Source organism: Larus michahellis, chromosome 1, assembly GCF_964199755.1.
Source record: "Larus michahellis chromosome 1, bLarMic1.1, whole genome shotgun sequence".
Lineage (NCBI taxonomy): Eukaryota > Metazoa > Chordata > Aves > Charadriiformes > Laridae > Larus > Larus michahellis.
This window is the reverse complement of record NC_133896.1, coordinates 185,119,397-185,142,150: the sequence shown is the minus strand read 5'-3', so window position 1 is coordinate 185,142,150 and position 22,754 is coordinate 185,119,397. Positions and strand designations below refer to the sequence as shown.

At 36.7% G+C, this 22,754-nt stretch overlaps 1 long non-coding RNA gene across 2 annotated transcripts in view; it reads right to left on the bottom strand.

Annotated features, from left to right (window-relative positions):
- Window positions 1-20,619: 20,619 nt before the first annotated feature.
- Window positions 20,620-22,754, bottom strand: part of LOC141737930 (uncharacterized) — a 43,513-nt gene continuing 41,378 nt past the window's right edge. Inside the window, exon 4 of one of the 2 annotated variants that reach the window (XR_012585276.1) lies at window positions 20,620-21,026. This is a non-coding gene — a long non-coding RNA (uncharacterized LOC141737930). The remainder of the gene's footprint in view (window positions 21,027-22,754) is intronic. The other variant, XR_012585277.1, reaches the window with a different exon arrangement.

Below are 22,754 nucleotides of genomic sequence, written 5' to 3'. Positions count from 1 at the left end.
ACACATAAGCCAAGGTAACACTTAACAATGACTTCTCCCAGATATACTTTCATATATATATATATTATTTCAGTGACAAACATTCATATTAGATAATTAATTAATTAGACACTGTTAGGTAAATGATCTGTCATTATTTCTCCTGTAAGTAACAATGATAAATGAAACACTTTATGATTGCATAGTTTTATATATTTGGATCCTAGCATTATTTCTTTAGGCTTTCTGGCAAGGTTGAAAACTTGTTTCTAATTTATTAGACTTTTCTAAGCATGTCTTAATAAATGGAATGCGACACATGATAGCGCCTAATGATACTATAATACCAATCATCACGTTTCTTAAATAAGTTTTTATTATTTAGTTTGTTTATAATGAATAAAAACTATTTGTAGAAGTGAAGCGAACAGTTCTGTATGTGTGTTGCACTGATTATGTGAATGCGTCCCTTACTCTCAAAAAGTGTGGAATTCTAATTTTCCTTAGATAAAAGGAAAACAGTGCTCCCTTTTAGCATTATGATATAGTAGTTGAGTTGAGATTTTAGCACATGTTTTTGTACTAACTACACTATTTCCTAATAGGATTAAGTGTGTGTTGTTCTCTCACAATCTGGTATTATTTTTAAATTTGCAGGGAATGTTTGGTTTTATAACGAAATTTGAAGAAGCAAAGGCTTTACCAACTTTTGTTCTCTAAACCATCTTAGAGCTAATTTTGACTTCAAGGAGACTTCTGATACAATTAGCTATATGAGTTTTAAATATCAAAGAATATTCTAGACTTATTCTGTTTGAATTATACGCCAGGTCTTGAAGAAAGTTTTAAAGGACTTAGCTCATTGGAAGTCATTATGCTTTTCATGGGCAGTCAGAACAAATGTTATTAAAATGAATATCTCAGTAAGATTCAATTATTTATCACAGGTTTTGCTTATAATGATACCACTTTCCTTTTTTACATCCTGACAAAAATTTGTATGAAATAATAGTTATTCACAAGCTAGTATTATTTGACACAGCAAAGAAAAAGATTTTCCTTTGCCTCACAGATTTTTTTTCTTTTGCTGTGCTTTCTAAAGAGGGAATTCATTTTTTGAGTTGAAAGCAGTTTTCAGAATTAGGTCTCCAGATGGGGATAGTAGATGTGAGTAATTTGAAATTAACTCTTTCTTCCTAATGTCTACAGCTGGACACACTGATCTCAAGTCGACAAAATTAACATTAGCTTCAGGGCTACAGGAAAAACATAACCTATAAGCTCTGATTATGGTATTATGAAACAAGATACATATGTAGGTTCCCAATGAAGTATTGTCCAGGTGTAAAGTAACTGAAAACGCTTCCTCAAATTCACTCTATAAATTACTTACTAACAACAATTAAGCAAAATTACTGTATTTTTATAAGTAGTGGTCTTAGAGGATTTTATCTACTTTTAAAAGCATGTTTTATAATGTCCATTTTCAAGTATGAAAAATAATGCTTAAATATGGGCTATAAGCTTCCTTTGCATTCAATTGCTTTTCATGGTACCTTACTAAATGCCAAGATTTCCTAGATAGTCCTGTTATCAGATCATGAAAGCAGCCCATTCTTCTTAGCAGACCACAGCTATCTGAACTCAAAAGCTGGGCTTGGTGGGCTTTTTAGCAACCCCAGAAAAACATTCAGACACGTATACAATTGTGTGAACAAAAGTTTGCGCAGTTATTATTATCTGGAGATTGTATTCATGGAAGAAAACTCGAGTTTGGGAAAAGATGCGCATCTTTATCCTCAGTCTCTTCTTCAGCATCTTCCTAGAATTCCTTTAAGATGCAAATTCCCAGTCCTTACTGCTGTTCTCCCTTCCTTTCATCAAGATTGAGAGCCTTAAGTTACTAACACACCTACTAATTACCGCACACATGCACTTGTCCTTTAGTGAGGTGACATGCTGTCTCCCTGTTTCTGGGGATGACCCTGTGTCCTGGTTTCAGCTAGGACAGAGTTAATTTTATTTCTAGTGGTTGTTGTGTTTCAGATTTGGTATGAAAGGAATGTCAATAATACATATTGGTTTAGTTGTTGCCAGGTGTTGTTTATATTTTTTCTGGGACTTTTTTCATCTTCCCATAAAAGCTGAGAAGGAGCCTAGACAGAACGATGGAATGGCCAATGGAATATTCCGTACCATAGACGTCGTGCTCAGTATATAAATGTGATTAGCCAGGGGGTGGGTACGCACGATTGCTGCTCAGGAAGGTGCCAATTCACCAGGTGGTGAGAGTGACTTGTGTCATTTTTGTTATTAATTTTCTGTTACTGTTCTATTAAACTGTCTTTATCTCGACCCACACGTTGGGGTTTTTTTCCTTTCCCCTTCCCCTCCTTTTCTCCCTCTTCTCCCTGACCTTCTGGAGGGGAAGGAGGAGAACTGCATGAGCAGCTACGTGGTCCTATCTGCCAACTGGGGTTAAACCACGACACACTGACTGTCCCAGCTCAGCCCAGCCTGGATGACCTTACTGCTTTCTGTGAGGTACAACATCCTTTTCCATCCCGTGAGGCAATGTTCAGGCAACATTTCAAAGCTTTTGCATACACAAAGTTTTCCATATCCTTGGATGACACTTTGTTTAACTGCTTCATTTGCCTGCTCAACATTCGTTGCCTTTCCTGTTCTTCAAAAGCAATGTGGCTGAGCAGCCAAGGTGAAAGCTGCCAGTTTATCTTTTCTTGACTTCCACTTCTGGTCCTTCTGCTTCATAGGACCACTCTGAGAGGGGAAACAGTGCCCCTTCCCAGAGGATAAGGAGGGGCAGCAGGAGATCTTGCGAGTCACCAGCAGGAGTAAGGACCAGAATGCTGTTAAGAAGACCTGTGAGTAGGCACGCTGCCAAATTTAGGGGTGGCAGAAAAAAAATATTAGGGATTCTGTAGATTTCGTTGTAAACCAGAAACTGGATTAAAAATAAACTTCAAGGAAAGAATCTATCCTGCGAGGATGAGGGTCAGGGAGGAGATTTGTTTGCAATTTTTATCTTAATTTGTCATATCTAACAGGTCTGACTTTTGCTATTAGATATATCAGTTTGTGTCATAATAAAACCTAGCTTTACGGAAACAAAGTTACTTTAGTTTTCATGAACGCTGCAAGATGAGGGCTGAGGCCATGGCATGTCAACGCTTCAGGCAGCTCAGGCTCCTTGCACCAACCACAATTTCCCCTGTTGTCTGCCATGCAGACTTTCCAGGTTTTTATAAACAAACATTCTTCTGTAATCTTTTCCCATATAAATCTTCTCTGGGCTAACTGACTAGTGAAGGACACAGTAGAAATTAGGCATGTTACACATACCCTAAATATCATGGTTTTAAATAAAAATTGTAGAGGGCAAACACACACAGAGAGAAGAGACTGCCAGCCAGGTGCTACGTAGGGTGGATGCCTCTGTACCCTAGCCGAGTTATTCTAAATCAGCGTTGATGTGAGGTTATTCACATTTAGCCCCGGAGCTAAATTTAAATCCATGGACATCATATACTTAGCAGTATAGATATAGTCATAAAATCTCAGAGGCCAGGCAAGGGTCTTTTGGAGAATTAGGCTACAACTGAGTAGCCTAAATTTTTTTCTTATAAACAGCCAAATGTGATTAATTCGGATTCAAGGGAGATTCCTGTTTTAACATTTAAAAAAAAAATCCACTTTCAACATTTCATTCTCAAAAATTAAACCAAATATTTGACATTTCTTGTGAAATATAAATTTATAAATGGATTTGGCAAATTCCATTTAGGAAAAGAATGCATTCTATTTCAAAATTAAAATTTCCTTTATTTCTGTTCTCTTTTAGTTACTTTATCATCTGAACATTACTCTGTTATATGACAAGAGGTGCATAATGCAATCCTGTGCACTATGGCATATTAACATCTTTTTTATTCTGCTTTTCAGTTTTAAAATACTAGGGTAGATGTGACCTAGGATGGATGAATGGAAACATCTTACTTTCTAGATGAGTGCCCTCCTTTCATGATGAGAAATGTCTGGATACAAAGGCCACAGAAAAGAATACAAGTCTTGCAGTTCATGTTGAGATGCCTTGAACAGATTGGAGAAGAGCAGTGCTTCACAAACGCAACCTTAGCTCAGGGAGGCTAATCTCCCAAGACTCCCACTACAGCTGATGGAGAGACAGAAGCATCTCTAGAGGCAATTCAGAAGAGGATTCTATAATCCTCAGAAAAGGAATCCTGAATCTAATTTTAGATTCTACTTTGCCCTCAGGAGGAACCTCACTCTTTCGATTGATTATGTTGAACCTGGGGAGATTAGCCACCAGAAGCAATGGGTAATCTTTATTGTTTACACCCCAAAGGTCAAACTATTCCACTATAACTCAGATACAACCTGATGCAAAGTGTGAACTCAGTTGTTGGTATCTGTAGCAGTTTTCTTGACTTATTTTTGCTTATAAAATTTTATAACTTGAAATACTAAGTATTGGTATTTTTTGGACCTCAGTCAGCAGTGATAAACAAGACATAAAATATTATTAATATGTATTTTTAATATGTATTATTGTGTATTTTTATAGGGATATTGTATATGTACACATGTATGCAGACTTTGAGTTTGGGGGGAGGGAAAGGCTTTTAACAATTGTTTCTTGTGCTGTGAGCAATTATTTTGTGGCTTTTATTTTTCGTAATCAAAGTGATTTAATGAGAAATTTTGTCTTCATCACGGCAGGATTTACTGGGTAGGTTCAATAAAAAGAAAAAAAAATCCAAGTAGTTCTGCTTTTAGATAATTTTGACTTCTGTTTATTTCATTCCCTACATGAGACTGGGACATTTAATGAACATTGACAGCACTGCAGCAGTAACAACTACACCTCAGCAACCTCCACGAAAGAAACCCTTGTGTTGGAAATTAATTTCTTAGAAGGTGACAACTCCATTTTCTTTTCACTTCAGCAGATGAAAAACTTACTGCTTGGTTTGGGGTGCATGTAACAGATAGCACCGTGAATATTCTGTCACAATTGCATTTGAGTGCTCTGCACCAATGACAAAGCAAAAGGCAGCCAATATGGTGATCCTTATGAATCATCAATGTTAGATGTGAAAAAGATCAAGTAATTTTCTAATCAATCTTGCTATCAGTTGATCCAGCCTTGTTCCATACCGCGTATTTTCTAGAGCTAATGTCTCAAGCGATGGGGCTATCACAATTGCTCTTTGAGGTTATCCACAGCTAGATACAAAGCATTCTTTCATATTTAACCCACATTTTCTTTTAATTTAACTGCTGTGGTGTGTTGACCTTGGCCAGGTGCCAGATGCCTACCCACCTGCTCTCTCATTACCCTTCCTCAACAGGACAGGGGAAAAAAAAAGATGAAAATGCTCACGTGTCTAGATAAAGACAGGGATCACTCACCAATTACTCTCACGGGCAAAACAGACTTGACTTGCAGAAGATTAATTAATTGCTAATTAAAATAGAGTCAGATGGTGAAAAACAAAGACAAAAACTGAAACATTTTTTCTCCACCCCCTTTCTCCCAGGCTTCTCCTTCACCTCCAGCTCCTCTACCTCCTCTCCTCCTGAAGAGCACAGGGGGATGGGAATAGGGAGTCGTGGTCAGCCCGCAACAGCTCCTCTCTGCCCCTTCTTCCTCCTCACATTTTTTGCTCCTTCTTCATGACCTCTCCGTGAGCTGCAGTTCCTTCGGGGCACACCCACTTGCCCCGGTGGGCTGTCCCCCAGGGACTGCAGTGTGGATATCTGCTCCACTTTGATCCTCCATGGGCTGCAGGGGGACAGCCTGTTTCACCATGGTTTCCTCCAGGGGCTGCAGAGGAATCTCTGCCCAACCACCTGGGGCACCTCCTTCCCCCTCCATCTTGTTGGGGGGGGGGGGGGGGTGTCCATCTCTCACCTTAGGAACAATCTACAGGGTTATTCTCACTCTGGCATAAGGCATCCACAGCCCCTCCTCACAGAGGCTACCCCTGCAGCCCCTGCTGCCAGCTCCTGGAAACCTACACCCAGCACAACTACATGCCTTACAAGACTATAAAAAAGTCTTCATCTCCTTGGTGTCAGGTCTTGGACCCACTGACACGCATGACAAAACTTTGGTACTCTTTTTACCTGTAGCATTCAGTTTTTCTTAGTCAAGCCAAACTGCTTTAGTACTTTTAAACTTACCTTACAAAGGGGGAACTTATAAACTTTCTTCCTTATAAACTTCCCTCCCTATAAACTTCCCTCTCTGTTCTTCCAGCACCCTTACTGTTATTCACTTGTAACTGTGACTGAAAGAATGGAAATCGTTAAAGTTGCAACTAAATATATTATTGTATGCCCTTACTATCTTTTGTTTGTAATTCCTCGGCTACCAGCCTACAACAAATCATTTCTATCAGTCTGAATTTGTTAAATAAGATTTCATGATATTTTTGTTATAATGCTTTATTAAAATCCTGTTATATGACAGCTAACCTTTCATCTTCATCTTTTAAGCAATTTTGTCCAAAATCTTTTGTCTCCTAGCAAGGTACCTCCTCTGTATTTAGAGAATGCTCATTAATCTAGACTTCAGTTAGCTTTTTTGATTTTGCCGTTCCACAGATTTAGTAGAAGTTTCATTTTAAGAAACGGCAATTTCAAAGTAACTGGGTAGTTTTGTGACAGTAGTACTGGAAACGTGGGAGATCAAAATCAGTAACATTTGAGGAAAGGGCTGGTGAGCACAGCCAGGAGAGAAAGTATAGATGGAAAAAAAAATCATCAAGATCGAAAGCCAGAAGAAGAATGAAACTGTTGAACACTTCCTTGATTGAGCTAAAGAACAGACCAGCAGTGACTTTAGTCAATGAAATGGATGAGGATGAAAATCATTTGGAAAAGATGAAGAAAAAAGTTGAAGGAGAAGTCTAGATTATTCATGCTTTGCACACAGCTAATTTCCTAGGATAATGCAATTCCATTAGTAGGCAGATAAAGTAGTAAAATATAAAATAAAATAACAAATACATTTTTACATTATGAATATGCCTAAAGACTGTTAAAGCAAAGCAGATGACAGAAATCCATGAGGCTGTATTTGATAATGCTTAATAACATATATCAGGACTGGTGGTTGTATTGTCTTTTGCTTAAATAACTCTACAGTGAATGTTCTTACGTGACTTGAAAGAAATGGTGACCATTGATAGAAAAATTGATTGAGAATGGTACAGCTACTAGTCATTCTTTGGACCTCTCAGAGGACATAAACTGGGAAAATGTATCATGGCTGCTCAAGTAGGGATTTCAGAGACAGATTTAAGGACTACAACACACAGGAGGCACTTTACCTCTAATGAACACACACATCATTAACAACCTGTCATGTAACAGATGTAGAGCACACAACAAATACTTAGAGACACTATTCCAAGGAGAGTAAGTCACTATATTTTTTTGTCCTTTTGATATACAGCTGTAATTAGAAACCCTACATCCATTTTATGTGACAAATGCTGCATTATGATTATATCTATTCTAGGAGCAGTGATCAAATTTCTGTAGGTATCATTCTGTATCTTTTAGTGTTTTACATGTAAAAATGAGGAAAACTGAGCATTTTCTTACAAATGAAACAAAGATGTGAGTTAAAGGTGACCTGCAGTTTATTTTTAAGCAACTAAACATGGAGTTTATGTGCTGTAAGTCCAAAATAGAAAGAGTAATGGGAACAATCCTCACATAAATGATTTAACATTTTTTCCATCTATGCAGTGCAGGTCCCTTGAAATCCAGGATAATGTACTCATTACATGACACATCAACTTTCCTGTACTCTGCAGTCTGACATCATACATATGAAGGAACTTCAATTAACCACAATGAAAGAATTTGGGTAAGTAAAGGAATTTTATACTAATCAAATTTAAGAGAGTCATGACTACTTCAGGGTCCAAAATGCATGTTTTGCTGATCAAAAAAATTGGCTATATGGTCAAGATTTTATATATTTATGCAATGTACAAAAAAAAAAAATACTGTAGAATTCAACTTTATTAAGTTTAGAAAGTTTCCTGCCTCTCTTGTATTCAGATGCTGAGTCACATTTCCTTGTGGCTGTAACTAGGTTATCAGATCATCCAGACAGAACCTACATGTCTAGTTGATAATTATTCTTTATTACAATTCATATTATTTCTAATATATATGATCATTTTTCAGGAGTTATAATCCCTTTTATTACACTACCATTAGCATTTCATATACCCAGTCGCTTTTTATAACCACAGAAGAAGAAGGAAAAAAAAATTTTAAATTATGAGAAATATCTCGGCAATTGACTTTTTAAAGAAAAGATTGCAGAAAAATTTGTCATAACCCTATTATAATTTAGAAGAATTTTTTTTGTGTTAATGGAAATACAGACTTGCTTACTCACCCTGAATAGAGCCTCTGGCATTTAAATTCTCCAATTTAAGGACACAATTAGTTTAAGTTCATGAGAACCTTTGAGCAGTAACAGTTTACAGGCTCTTTACATAAGGCACAGGATATAGTTTGGCACTTTGTCTCATTACCCGTCCATCGCTATGAAATTTACAGCAGTTGACAAAGAATTTGCCTCATGTAAAAAAAAGCATGAAATCTACATAACATAAATAATGCCATTCATAAAATGTATTGTAATAAACTAATATTCAACAGACAGATGACGAATTTACTGTCTTCCTTACCAAACTACAGTACACCCATTGCCTTTGTACTGTAGTTAAAATTGTCCGCAGATTATACCCATCATACATTCAGTACCCAATAGCATTTCATGTGATTTACTTTGCTAAGAGAAACACTTCTCACAGAGGTGGACAAAACCGACAAATCAAAGAGAGAGCAATGACCAGTGTTGTCATCTCACAGTGACAAAGAAATCTAAAACTGCTTGAAAAGGTAACCCAGTAGTTTCTAAGCTGCGCCACTTTTGGGATCACAATCTTCCTTTCATTGGCAAAATCTACATTCACAATTACTTAGCTGGAAGCAGAGGGATCTATCTGCTTTGGTCTTCCAGGAACTACTTACACATTCTATGGATAAAATATATTTTAGGTACCCAAAGGAAGTGTTGAACACCGGAACATAAACTTTCCTTATATACTGAGACACTATCTTTTAATGCCTATTTTTTAATGACCCATCGTTCTAACAGGAGGTTTTCACTTTGCAGTGGCTCTCAACCGTGTTTAGTCAGTCCTGTGGTACTTCTCTGAATCCCCTCCTGTTTGTCTTCATGGCATTTTTTTGAGAGGACATTTGAGAATTGCCTTATGTAATAATAAGAGTTTCCAGTGATATTTTAACAGTGGTAGCCTGGGGCTTCTACTTTATGCCATGAAGAATGTAGTCCCTTAGATTACAGAAGGCCACTTCAGGTCTTTAAATTCTTCCTGAATTTTATAGGTAGTTAAGGAGTCAGTCATCCAGTTTACAGCATGATTTGGCAATGTGGTATTTGTAAATTTGCCCTATCTGCATATCTGCTGAGCAGCATACATTTGTGAATGCTATTCTTTCCCAGTTTATTCATATAAACAATGATTATCATCCTTTTTTTTTTTTTTACAAATTGTCCCTAGCTCAAAAAAGATAGAATCCTTTTTTTAAGAAAAAATGCCGCTCCCTTTACTATTTTGCCTAAATGATGCCTCCTAAAAGAAGCATAAATGTTGATTTTAACATTCCAGTCACGTGAATCATCCGCTCAGGTTTCTGTTATACCAACCAGGTTGTGTTTATGCTCATAAATAAGCAATTCCAGTTCTGCTTGTTTATTACCCAAGCTCCTATCATTGGTGTATAGGCAATTAAAGATTAAAGAATTTCTTCTCTCTTCGTCCTTTGGTGTCTTGATTAATTTTGTTCTCAGCATCACAATTCTCTGCTGAAAGTTCATGTGTTTCCTCTTTTCACCCTTCTTTTATTTGATGTCATCCTAACTACTGCAGTATACTTCTTTGGTACTTCTCTCACTGATGTTTTCTAAAGAACATTAGAAGGTTTTAAGGACTTCCTAATGCCTACGTTGAGATTAATTCTCAGAACTGATTGCCATTTTATTAGCACAGTAACACCTTAATAGAAGTTGGTTGGCAACGTAATATGCCATGCCTAAGTGTTTACTTTTGAAAGAAGCAAATAATCTACTTCAGAATTGTTGACATTGTGCCACATTTCCTATAGTTTTCATCAGAATAAATTCTGGTACTACAAAATCCTTCACAGTAGCTAGCAATCCACTTGAAGTTGTATTATACATAAATATACCCCTTTATTTTATATATATATATATATTTATATACACACACACACACACAAAATATGCCCATGTAGTTTTATATATATATATATACCTCTTTTAACTAGGTTGCTACTGGACCGTGCTAGGACAGACTGAATTGGATGTCACTTCATATCAGCAAAGATCATGCTCAAATTCCTATTATAGCAAAGTGAAATAAATTGTGACATGGTGGTATGATTTCCTTTCACTAAGCTGTCAGTCTACAAAACTTGCACAATTCACAAAAACAATTATGTTCATAGGCAGTCATTCTTAAGTGTGTCATTTCTTAAGAAAGTTTTATAAATAATTCAAATTGTGACTTTAATTAGTGTTTAAATGATCAAAAAGATACTTCTGCTTAAATAATAATGTAATTTTACCAGCAACTGCTTTACCGCCATGAAAATCAGAGAAATAGGAAACTTCCTGAGTTTTCTATTATAAAGAAACTTGAACAAATACAGACTGGTCACTATATTTTTCTGTAGGTAAATTCAATTGCTTTAGTCATGCAAGCAGGGTCTACAGCATGTTTGTTGGGAGTATGCAAGGATCTTAATAAACCTCAGTTATGTATTTCACAGCAGATATTCTTAAGACTGACCCATATGTCCTGAATCAGCTTCCGTAAAAGTCAACAAAATGTCTTCTATTGCTAATGTTTGGAGGAGGAAAAGGTCCCTATTAATGAGACCCTTGAGGACCTCTGACAGGATGTCATGATTAACATTTTGCAGCTATCATGACCATGGGATATAATTCTTGCTCCATGGAAATCAGTGAAAGTTTTTGCTTCTGACTTCACACATGTTCTCTGTCTTAAAAGGTGTGTGAAAAAATGTGATTCAACTAGAGATAAACCATATCACTTTCGACATGCTTTCATATTGCACCTGATCATCTGTCACTTCAGAAGAATCCCAGTGGATCCTGTGTCATATCTGTCAGCCCCATGTGAATGTCCGAGAAACAGAATACCTGAAATGGCACAAAATGTCTGTGTTTAGGCCACTAAATTTTACTCAAAGCATTTATTAACTTGGGAATGATATATAAGTCATGGGGAAGATGAAAAACAATTCCATTTTTACATACATATTTGGATTTTTAATATAACTTAGGCACGAACTTGTTGTACAGAAAAGCTTTCTTTTAACTAGCAGTGCCTTATGAAAAAGAAGGAATTGAAGATGGGAAGAAGGAGATCCTAGCAGGTCTAAATTGTGTTTTCCATGGGAATTAATGTATGCTCTTTTTCCTAACTTTGATTACCCAATAAAATATTTTAAATTGTACCTACTTTCCTCTAAATCATCTTAAACTTCACATCCTCTGTTTTCTCATTATAAGAAACTGTCCTTAAAGTTAGTCCTCTGTTAATCTGGTCATTTTCATATTTTATAAGGCAACTCAACTTAATTTCAATCTCAGTAAGTTCAGTCACAGGCTCGCTCTCCACTGACTGTACTGATCAGTTTCCATAATGGGAGATGAACACCCAGCTAACATGCAGGCAGGGTGTTCTTAAATACAGACTGGAACAGAGTCCTCGTTTCAGCTGCTGACACGTAGGTATTTAGTACCCCTGAGACAACCAGAGTATCTGAGGCATTCATGCAAAAGCAGCAAACATAACGCTCAAAGTTTGCACCTGCTGAAGGTCAGGTGGGCACTCTAAGGTATCTCAGGTGGCACTTGACAGCTGTGTTTAGGCAACTGAATTGAGCCTATAGTGTCTTGCTGAAAAGCTTTGACGAAAAATGTTTCTGGACCTTTATAAGCAGAGCAGAATGCAGGCAGGTCTAGATTTTAGTTCCATGATTATTATTGTTGATGATAAAGAAAACTATCCATACTAAGTCAATACAATTGGCCCCCAATATATCACAAAAGCATACTATTGACAATAATCACAGGAGCTTACAATGAAATTCTAAAAAGCAGTAAAATGCCTGCTAATGGATTTAGTGAGGATTTTATTTACAGGGAAGCAGATTTCACAAACATAATGAAGATTTTCCTTTCACCAGTAAAAATATATTCGTGTAAATTGTAAAGATTCTTGCACTTATAAAGACCCACTTAGAGCAAGGGGAGGTTATCAATACGAGGCTGATCATATCCTTAAATGGGTGCACTCATAAGCATCTCAGAATGTATTATTCCCATGATCCATAAATTTTCAAACTAAAAGGTGTTAAAAGGAGGCAGAGTGAGGAATTAAAAACAATTAAGTAACTGCTTATACTTCAGATAAATCCAGCTTTGTTAATCACAGTATCTTGCAGTATTACAGCAATGGTGGTGAGCTGAAGATACATGCAATACAGTTTTTTGCGGATTAGTCGTCTTAGTCCAACTTTTTAGTTTTCCTGCTGGAAAACAGTTTTCTACATTACACAAAGAAGGAACACTCATTTTTCATAGGGACACTAAGTTCCTAGGAAAAATCTTAATATTTTTCAAGATACTTTTGAAGGACAAGAGATATACAGAAAAAAAATGAATTATCTGTTCTTTGTCTCACATTGTTGTTTCATGAGTAAGTCTTATAGAGAGAGAAGAAAGTCACTTTGCAGTCCTCCTGGGATACAGCAATCGTGTATGAATCCATAATGTCCTCTCATCCATGCATCACTGGGGAGGGAAAAATCAAAGTAAGCTTTCTCTTCCAGCCCTGCAGTGTGCTTACTTTCTCTTTTTGCTGATTACATGCTCTCTTTACTTTTGAAATAATATTAAAAACACATAATAAAAACTTTAACTGTTTAATTTAAACCGTGTTGTTTATCTTAAACAACATATACAGAAATAGTCATCCACCCCTCAAAATAAACTCCCAGGAAACAAACAAAATCAGCAATAGCTACCATGAATTAGGAAAGTGTTTTACGTTTCCTTCAGCATAAAACAGGGAAAAATAAATCCCATCAGTAAGTAAATGAAGTGGATCTCAGCGTAACCAATCTATGAGCTGAAAATTAGTTTAATTCCCATGATAGGAAGGTTAAGAGATTCATAGATTAGAAGGCCAGAAGGGACTGTTGTGATCAAATTTATAAACTTATGCAGAGATTTTCAAAGGCACAGAAGACATTTAGGTACCTAATTCCCACTGACTTACAAAAGAAGCTGGATTTTAATTGTAACTTCTGTTAAAAACTCCCCTTTCAAAGAATAGTAATTTGACCAATACCCTGAATCCTAAATCATGGTGCATAATAGTCAGTGTCACCCATGATTCAGTTGTCGATGCCTCAACGTAGTCAAAATGCAACCAAAATGTATCACTCTCAGTGCCCAGTATTTTTCCTCTGACGTTACCTGCAGAGGAGCTAAAAGAAATTTGATTGCTAGACCTATTCGCAGACCCAGGCAGCCATGGTGGTGGTGAAAGTACCTGTAGATTGAAACAGGAAACACAACTTTTGGCATTTTTCTACCTGAAGTAAGGAGAAGTATATCCAAAATATTACATCTTGAGGGAAAATGCATTTCTTATTTAATTTATTTGATAAAACTATTTCTTCTCTATGCAAGATGACCTGATGACATCACTACATGACAAATTACAGGTTTTCAATCTTACTAGAGCACAGGAAAGATCTACTGCAATCAACTTGGAAGGGGTTAAATGCATTCCAGTTACCAAGAAGGAAGATCCTCGAGCAGGAAATGGCACATTCATCAAAAACTTGAGGAAATTTGTTCACCTCTTAGAATAAACTGTTTCTCCACGGTCTACTTCCTATATTTAAATACAGTTTATCTTGGGTTTAAAAATAACATTTAAAAATGCTAATGTAACAACAGGGAACAGAGGAGCAGAGGAAGTGTTATACTGGATGAGACGGTAATCCATCTATTCCTAGTATCCGGTCTCCAGCAGTGGCAGTTAGCAGGAACTCTTCTTTTGTTAGATGTATCTGGTGTCTCCTAATGAAAGTTTTAGAACTCTGGTTGTATTTCTCTTCTGCTAAGTTTTGTTACATTCATTTATTTATTTCATCATTACTGACTATGCTTTCTGAAGTGTTGCCAGAAACACAACTGCATACTCTTTTTTATTCCAACTTTGCTGGCTTTGAGGAGCCAGGAGTTGATGCTTTTCTCCAGCAGTCATGTTTTCAAAATTCCTGTTGGTCTGAAGGATTCTCTGTAGTTTCAAAGACAGAGAAAATTTAAGACTGGGAATACTCGTAGAACTGAAATTTTCTTAACATGGAAGAAAATTTTTTTCAGTGGAGCTGCTGCTGCTGCTTCCTTCCCAGAGTGACTGACATGCAAGCCCTGGCTGCCAATATGCTGACCTCCAAAGAACAAAGGAAAAGAAATCTCAGCAATGTGTTTGCTATCTAAACATCTGCAATATTGCTACAATCTCAAAAGCTGAAGAGATCACAGGAATTTTTTATACGTTAGTCAGTTCCATCTACAGTCTGGGTTCTTTATTGAACTTAAGCTCTGAAATTGCACTTTCGAGTAATTGTAGAGAAAGAACAGCTATTTTATCTACCAAATGGAAATAAAGAGAAATTGATCTGACTGATGTGTTTTAGTGGTGGAAAAAGTAGTGCCATCTTTTGTGAGAGGCAGGATTCCCAGTCAAGTACCCTATCCAAAAAAGTAGGCTTTACTGGCTTCAACAAATAATACTGATGCCTATTCTGAACGTTCAGGCATATGCAAACTAGCAGTTTGGAAATGGTAATTAAATTATTGGAAAGAGGTAGTGCAGTTTTTTCTTTATCGTCTCCAACAACCAGCACCACCTTGTCTTTCTCTACTACTGCTAGCTGTATTAAAGATTAAGAGAACATACTGCAAAACAGAAAAAACTCTGTTCACAGACTTAATTCTCTATTCTTCTGTAAAACATAGAAAGAGTTTTCCACACAACCCCTCTTTAAATAATCAGGCTCAGAGTTGGATAAAAAAAAATATTTTTGAATCTTGTAGGGAGGAATGATCTCTTATGTCCATTTTAGCTAAGAACTTCCTTTCATTTTGTAGGGATGGTTCATATTACTAATATTTTATGAGTTCATTTCATTTGAATCTGCCACCATCGATTATTAACACATGGGTTCTGTTATACAGACTAGATAATACCCCCCAAGCTGGATTTTCACCAGGCTGCTGCCACCTTTGGCTTCTATTGTATTGAATTCAAATCCTTTTAGGCTTTCTCTGTTCTTTTCTCTAATTTACTCTCACACTTTCTCAACATAGCTCTCTGTCTGTTATTCTCCACAGAAATGAGATGTAATGACCCAGATGCCCTACCTCTCCCTTTGCCCCATCTCTCTTCACCCCTAGTCAGTGTGGACTTTCTGTGGATACTCATACAGCTTAAGCATCCTTTTTCTCAGACATCATCATACCTGCGGTAGTAAAAGAGTACAGATTTTTCAGTTTGCACTTTAGCTAATACAAGGAAAACAGAAGTCTAAAGAAAATAAAAAATATTTTCCCTGTCTCCATTTCCTTATTGCTCTTGGTCCTTCAATTATCCTATTGCTCAAAACTCTCCAATTTGCCTCTGTTGAGACAAACTCAGGCTAGTTCTGTTCTCTGTTGGCTTCAAAATGTTTGCAAACGCCAGGGTTTGTCCAAGGTAGCTGCAATTTCACCAAGTTTACGCCAAATACAGAAAGATTTAACTCTGAGAAATCACTCATTTTACAACAGCAATACCATTTGCATGTTCAAACCAGTATCCAGTATCGCACATCACATGGCCGATCTGGAGGGAGCCAGCAAGGTTTGGGAGGAGAATCTATCTGTTAACAGCAGGGATCTCTCTCTCCTTCCCTCCCCCTCTCTTTCTCTCCTTATCTACTTTGTCTGTTCTCTGGATCTAAAAGCATTGGGTTTTTTTGTTGGGCTGAAATATGTGCTTTCATGCACACCTTGACTAAAATACCACTGTGCCATCAGTGTCTCTGTTTCATTACTTTATACAGGTGATGAAACTTGATTTGTTAGGCCTTGTTCAAGCTCACCACGTAAATAGTTTTAATCGTCTGAGTGGTTTTCTTGAGAATCTTAATTTTTCTTGCTTGCTTCCTGTGGATGTAGAAGCCGATCTACCTCAAGGGCAACTGCTGTGCTTACTTAGCAAGATAATATTCTCTTTGGAATTAATTTCTTGAAGAGCCAAGAATAATTGCAGAAACTACAGATGTGAGGTTCAGAAGAAGCAAACCCCACTTTTTTTTTTTTTTTTTTTTTACTTTGTTTTTAAGGACAGAAATTCAGCATTTCTGGAAAACAGACACATAATGAGCATTATTTGGCATATTCTTTCCTGAGGAGCTGGGAAAAGAAACTGTACTGATAGCAAATGCTACAGTATACTTCTTTAAATCCTGAAAAGTGATCAAACATCACAGTAACAGCAATGAGCTAAAAACCTCTATAAAAACATGTAATGTACATTAATATACATCACATTTATCTTATTTTTCATTTTTTGTGAGTACAGGATGCACAAGCTGCAGTGGGAAAACAGCTGCAGCTCATTACAAACATGAAACATCAAGAGTAATAACCTATTCTTAACCTTTTAGTAAGAACTTCATATATAATCAGTATTTGTAAAAAATATAATTCTTGAGATTAGTTCACCATAATGGAATCTTTCTTCTCTCACATACTTCCACTTTTCTTATATTCACCTATCATCCTTCTTTCTTGGTGTTCAAGAGAGAAGAGGAGAAGCATTAAAACACAAATTAGATAGATTTTAGGTGCTTAATGTTCCTTTAGAAATACACTGCTTTCACAATGTAATTACATTATGATAAATTTTTGCAGTTTGTAAATTTTGAAGTGTTAAAAGATGTATATATTAGGCATTTGGGACAAAATTATTTTGAAAAACAAATTGTAAGAAAGCATTAAATTAAATTCTAAGCTGTCTTTGGTATCAGTGTGTTCCTTGACAAATAAATAATTAAATAAATAAAGCCATTAAATTTTTCATCTTACATTTCCCAGTAAGCATATCTTCAGCTTCTTACCAGGGAAGAGGGAGAGAAAATATCGATTTCACATGTGCAATGAATGATATTCTAGTGTTTTGGATGCTTCAATAACCTAAATGTTCATCTCTTACTAGTCAGGAATGATAAAATCAGTAGCCTCAATCTTCTAATTTCACACTCTTATTTTATTCCACAACAGCTCCTTTGAAAACTACAATTTTGTCAATTTTTTGATGCTTTATCACATCAGTCACAAGCAAACTACTGTGTATGAGAGAACTGCATCCAATAGGCAAAATCTGTAGAAATGCCTTTTAACTTTATAACAACAGTAGCAGATTTTACAGAGCAGGCTTAGTGTCATGCTAAGGAGAATTAGCCTGTAGTTTGAATTAGCACATCTTTGGTATTGCTTTAGTCACAAGTGAGTAATGGTTATGGTATTTTTCAAATTGTGTTCTATAGTTTATTCGTAGCATGTTTATTAATGGTATAAGTGAGAAAGGTAAGAAAGGTAAATTGCAAGAAAGGTAAAAACGGGGAAAAGAAAATTGCACCTGATTTCTTTGTGGAGGTGTAGTGAAAAGCTGTAGCTTTCCCAATTAAGACAAAGTGATTTGAGAATTCTTAACTTGGAGATGTAGCAGTCTCAGTTTTATTTAGGATCTCTTAGGTAAGCAGGCTGAGAACCACCTCTCCCTTTTATGAAAGTAGAAAGACATTTTTATTTCACACAGAAAGGTTTCTTTTTTCCTTCCCAGATGATTTATTAAGAGTTTGTACAAAGATTTCAGTCTCCTGTGAAGCCTCCTAATTTGTTCATCTTTGAGCATACACAAGGATGTGATAACCTAATATTTTTAATGCAAAAATATGCAGAAAATGCACTTAAAAATACCACAGGGACACTTAATACAGCCAAAAGAAATTGGAAAGGCACATCTGCATTTTGTTTTTCTCTCACTTAAGCCACCCTTGGAAATGGTGGCTTGGATATTACCCGTGTGACATTCTGAATACCTTATACCTTGTTAGTGAAATTTGTCTCAGAGATTTTCCTTTACATGCAGTCTCCCAGTACACAGGCCATCTTGAAAGCATCCTTTAAATAGTATCTTTCATACATCGCTCTATTTTTTATTATTAATGTCTTTCAGAGGATGGGTTGTGAACACAGCTCTCTCTACTTTTCATGGACAGAACTACTATTCCCGGAGTTGTCAGCTCCAGCTGTGTCACAGAAGTCTAAAAATAAATGGATATACTGCAACCTGGTGAGACTGTTATACTCCTGTGGTGCTCATTCTTGCTCCTCAGTGAGTTACACTAGTTCATCGGGTCTAGTCCAAAGGAAGTTCCGCCCTGCTCTCGTGTATTTGTAGAGAAAGGTTTTGAAGTAGTAGCCTCTTTCTTGGGAATGGGAAGGAAACTTCTCTGTTCTTGTTAAGCATATAATAAAACGCACTGAAGATCCTTTCAAGTCTGCAGCAGTTCTGACATCGAATGGTGCCAGCACAGGTTATTCCTGCAAAGACCTAGATTGTGAAGGAATATATAATCAATCCATTCCTACAAATAAGTGGAACAAAAATCATTCTGTGAAAAACACTGTTTTTCCCCTAAAGCATACCTTCCTTTTTTCCCTTCATACCCATTAGTCTGCATCTTGTACATATGAGAGTTAGCCAGCCTCTGAATACAACCACTCGTGTCATTTACATTGCCTTCCTTCTCCCGAGCAGCCTTCTGCAGGCATTTTTGCTATTTTCTCCAAACAATGTGGCATCTCAGTGTGGGTTTTCCCTACCAGAGGAAAGCAACAGCACCTTGAAATAAAACCAAAGCTGCAGCCTCAGAATAAAAAAGTTAGTTTCAGAAATGTAAAGAGAGTACATTAGATGTGTCCTCCCAGTAGTTTAAAAAAAAAAAAAAAAGAAAAGGGGTAAGGGTCTTAAATAATTTCAGCAAAAGCCATCACAGTTAAAAGTAAGCTCTAACTCCATTTTCTGGAAGAGAGAGGCAGAGAAAGTAGATAGTATCAGCTGCCTTTATAGAAAGAAATGTGCTAAGTCACTTGCAATCACGATCAGCAGCTACAGTTAAAAACAAACAACCAAACAACCAAACAAAAAAAGACAAGTTCCAACAAAAACTAACAACATCATTGCTAAAATTTGAAAAGTTGCTTCAGGACTTCAAAATTTGGTAATAGAAAGTAAGACATTATATATACTGTCAGCTCAGTGATTCAGCTTCAGCTCCATCTACTGCAAAGCAAGAGGTCAGGGCTAAAGAACAGCCAGAAGACTCCTGCCTTTGGGACCAGCAGGGATGAGAAGCATCTGCCCTTCTGGACTCAGGAGAGGGAGGAGGTGCAGCTCACTTCTCTCTGGAGCACTCCCCAAGTGGACATCTAGCTACAGCAATGACAATAGTAATTACAATCTCAAAGACTGCAGAATAGCTGGAACAGCATGGGGCAGTATGGAAGAATTCTCAGGAGCTATCGAATACCCTCTGGAAGGCTGAGCGTATGTGGAAGACCTGAGTCTGCTTGCTTTAGAAGTTTCCCTTAACAGCGAATAGAGGGATTTAAGACAGCAGATATAAAAACATGTGTTGTTGGAATCTAAGACAGCGGAAAGCAAAAAATGTGAATCATCATTAGTCATTATAAGGAAATAAAGGGATATGTTCTGAATACAGATGAAGCCCTTGACAGAGGCAATGACAGCTACTGAAAAGACAACAGAGCTCTCAAGCCTCCTTTACAATGACGGCACAACAACTGGATTTTATATGAAGCATAGTCTGCTTGCTCCTTAGTTGTCATTTATGAATCAGCTAGCGTCTGACACATTGCTGCTCCAATAAATAGCTTATCATTGAGCTTACAAAAGGTCAAAGTTCTCTTTATTTATAGATCACAAGAGGAGAGCAGCAGTGAGAGACAGTATACTCACTATTCACGTTCGTTTCTTGAAACTGTATCCCTGAAAGTTGAACCGTCACACAGGCTTTTAGCCAAGGATGTTCTTAGTACCCAGTCACGGTGGTGACTGCGCAAAGGTGTGCTGAACACCTTCTCAGCTGTGCTGCTCCACAGAGGGCACAGAGGGGCGTCTTTCCCTCCAACTCCAGAGCAGCCCTGCACCTCTGCAAGAAATATAACGATAAGCAGAAACAGACTTGCCTGCAGGAAGTAAAAATGAAACAAACAAAACAACAACAACAACAACAACAAAACAGAACAAGAAAACCCAAACAAACAAACAAAAAGCAAAACAAGCAGAAATATGTCTTTATTCAGAATAAGGTAAGTATAGAACAAATGTATTCTGAAAGTGATTTTTAAAGAGACTTGGGGCAGATTATCAGAAAACATTTTCATATTGTTCCTTGTTAGAGTGTGCATTGACCCTTACCTCAGATTTCACATGTAAATTAGACTGTAGTAAATTAGCTCCAAAATCTCATCTATTTCCTAGTGTAGTGATCACAAATCTTTTCAGGTCGGCCTCACTGCTCCCCACCCCCATCCTGTCTGTCTTCTTTTTCCTTCACTAATTTCTTGTCTTCCCCAACTTCTGTCTCCATAGAGGGATGAAGGATGACTTCCTGTCTTCCTCTAGGATCCAGCTCAGCTTCTGCCTCTCCCAAGTCTCTCCAGGACTCACAGCACCGTCCGTCTTTTTCCACAGACAAACAAAAAGAAGAATAATGAAGTTTTTATCACTCCCAAGACACTGACAGACACTTAGGTCTCTTGTCAAGAGACTTCAATGTGGAAGCTGCACAGAAATTCTGTAGGTAATAATCTTTTTTAATTGGATCACAGCATAAGACCGGAAGGAATCATTAGATTATTTTGCCTGACATCTCGTATATCACAATCCATTATAACTTAGACCATTACACTTCATCCCACTTATGCCTTTACAGAGCTCAATAACTTGCATTTGACTAAAACAAGTCTTCTCAAAAAATATCTGGAAGAAATAAAGAAATGTAGAATTTCTCACTTCTGCTGGTAGTTTGTTCCACCAATTAATCATTCATTAAAATCACTGCTAAACGCAAAGGTGTATTTTCAGCTTGATTTTTTCTCACAGCAGCATCTTGCTATTGGTTCTTATTTTTTCTTTCTTCCACGAGATTAAAAAACACTTAAGTATACAGGGTATTCTCACAAAACGATATTTAAACACTGTAATCAAACTGCCTGTAAATCTTCCTTTTGACAGATAAAACTGTCAGAGTATCTCACTGGAGTATATCTCTGCACACTGCTTAAATCATTCTTGTGGCTCTTTTCTGCCCCACTTCCAATATTTTAACATCTTCTTCAAAATACGTAAACCCAAACTGAATCTTGCTCCAGTATCAAATTCCCCACTACAATATTCAGGAACAGTATGAAGACCATAGGAAAAAAAGACAGACATTGAGGAATTATAGGTAATGTGTAATGAAAGAGTCAATGTTATTTTAGTGTTAAAGTGCAGGATAGGAATTCAAATGTCTGGGGTTTAGTTCTCATTATACTGAAGACTGTTATGTAAATTTGGGTAATTATTTTTCAAATTCTTCTGATTTTGCTACACCAGATGTACTAAACTGCAAGTAGGACCTTCACAAGGATTCATAGTCTCTAAGTGCTTTGGGATCTCCATCTGGAAATCATTATTACAATTTATATTCACATACCTCAACACATTTTTTTAATGTGACATCAATAAAGGTATTGTAGAAATCATTACTAAAAGCTCTGTAAAGTACTTCTTTGTAATCTAAAAGAATATTCAATAAAGTTGAAGACAGATAGGAGTGTTTTCCTGATTTCATGTCTGAAATTTAAAGGTTTGAAAGACAATTCTTAAAGAAAGACTCCATCTTCCCCTTTAACAATGAAGTCCAATGTGTTTATGCATCTCTGCTCTCTCAGTATAAGTCTTCTATGTACACAAACAGAAATACATATTTATGCACAATGTTTAATTCTAAGGTTGGGAGGCATAATGGAGCCTAATTTTATTATACTAGATATTTTTCCTAGAGGTGCATATTGATTTCACACTGTCAAACAAACTGCAAAATACATTATAACCAAACAATTAAAACTGCTGATAATTATTACAATTAACTCGCTGCTTCGTACTAATGGAATGTTCAAGCATCCGAGAATTCCTGATTATCAGAAACTAATGGATGTTCAGAAGAGGATGTCATTTTCTGTAGCAATTTGTTCTTGGCCGATTTAATGTTCCCTCAAAACAGTTTTCCATTCCCAAACGTCTCATTTGTGGCTTTGCAAAGGAAAAGATTGTGACAGTATTGTTTCACTGCTTATTTTGTCTTCAGAAGGCTCAGGTCTGTTCACTTTGCTGTTATGCCAGGAGCACATAATCCAAAATAAA